This window comes from Phascolarctos cinereus, unplaced genomic scaffold (genome assembly GCF_003287225.1).
Source record: "Phascolarctos cinereus isolate Bilbo 61053 unplaced genomic scaffold, phaCin_HiC Scaffold_9;HRSCAF=440, whole genome shotgun sequence".
Lineage (NCBI taxonomy): Eukaryota > Metazoa > Chordata > Mammalia > Diprotodontia > Phascolarctidae > Phascolarctos > Phascolarctos cinereus.
In genome coordinates this window covers 123,534,760-123,536,516 of record NW_027556402.1, presented here as the reverse complement: position 1 = coordinate 123,536,516, position 1,757 = coordinate 123,534,760, and the positions used below count along the sequence as shown (strand labels likewise).

The 1,757-nt window shown below is 35.8% G+C and overlaps 1 pseudogene; it reads left to right on the top strand.

Moving 5' to 3' along the window:
• The first annotated feature begins 1,159 nt into the window (after positions 1-1,159).
• Positions 1,160-1,501, top strand: LOC110194895 (large ribosomal subunit protein uL29 pseudogene; annotated as a pseudogene).
• The last annotated feature ends 256 nt before the right edge of the window (positions 1,502-1,757 follow it).

The following is a 1,757-nucleotide window of genomic DNA, read 5'->3' as shown; positions in this document are numbered from 1 at the left end:
TACTAATCATTTAATTATATATCTTTTAATTTAATATTTCAGGTCTTCTGGTGTTCTGATTAAAGAAATATAGTAAGGATTTTTTTGGTGGGTGCGTTAGAAATGACTTTGGATGGGAATTAACCTAAAGCAGAGCTACTTGTAGCTGTAATCATTTAGGGAAGGAAGGACATGAGTGAGGGGTGCGCCAACCTATACACAGCTTTAGAAATCATAATTCCTGGGTGCAGGTAGATGATGTAGTGGATAGAGACCAGCCCTGGAGTCAGTAGGACTTAAGTTCAAATCTGATCTCAGACACTTACTAGCTGTGTGACCTGGGGTAAGTCACTTAAACTCAATTGACAAGAAGAAAAGAAATCATAGTTCTTGTCATTCCTCATTGACAAGGAATAAAACTTGAATTTAATTTCAAGTTGTTGTTAATGTCAAGTAATATGTTTAGTTGGGTGAGAATGGGGAAATCTCCATTTTTATTTCTGTTTTGGCACAATTTCTTGTAATACATTGAATGTTTCAAATGATACATAAATGAAATTACTTATGGGAATATGTAGGGGATATTGATATCATCAACAAGGAGAATTCCTGATGAAGAAACTCCTTTCACCAACACAGATCATTCAGTTAATAGTCAGTCACTAATTGTTCATTAAGCATCTCTTATGAATCAGGCATTGTTAAATACTGGGAAAGGTAAAAGGAGCTTACAATCTAATGTTAGTAACAAAATAGAAACAGCTATGTACTATCAAATCATGCATGAGATTAATTGGAAATAATGCACAGAAGAAAGTCACCAGAATTAAAGAGGATTACAAAAGGCTATATGTGATTTAGTGCATAAGTCGTAATTGTCAGGGTCATATAAATTGCTACTTAAATTAAGTCATAGAAACAGTAAGGATCAGAGATAGGATTTAAATATAAGGCTTCAGGACTAACTCTAAGCCCAACATTCTAGTCACTATGCTACACTACTTTTCATTAAAGTTTTTGAAGTTGTAGTTGTTGGCAAATCTATTATACAAATTCTAAAAACATAAAGGCAGAGGCCTCCCAGCATTCAATCCCATTTGAGAGTTAAAAAAAATAAGAGATAAAAAGTTGAGGAGCTCTTTCCCCTCAGAGCAGGTGGCAGTGTGACTGTTCCTCAATCATGGCAAAAATCAAGGCCCCGAGAACTTAGAAGAAGGAGCAGCTACTCCTACAGTCAAACTTTCCCAATTAAGAGTGGGTGAGGTCACTGGAGGAGCTGCATCCAGTCTTTCTAAGATCCCAGTCATCCGAAAATCTATTGCCAGAGTTCTGTCATCAACCAGACACAGAAAGAGAACCTCAGGAAATTCTATAAGGGCAAGAAATACAAGCCCTTGGACCTTTGGTCCAAGAAGATCCATTCAGGCTTAATGAGCATGAGGAAAGCCTGGAGACCAAAAAACAGCAGAGGAAGGAAAGCCTGTGCTTCCTCCAGAAATTTGCTGTTAAGACAAGTTATTAAGGTGCTCAACTAAAAAGACAAATTGTTATTAGAGAAAACGTTGAGGAATTTATTTCTCGCCATAAAACAAGAAATATAAAAGTATATAGTGGAGTTAATGAGAGGCTAATCTGTCATCATTTGCATTTTTCCTTTTTCTATTCCACATATACTTTAATTACAAGTGTTCCAAACTCCCAAAGTGTAAACCTGAAGCTTTCTTTAAATACTAGGTTTTCTCCAATAGAATAGAAGTGCCTTTAAATCAATGACATTT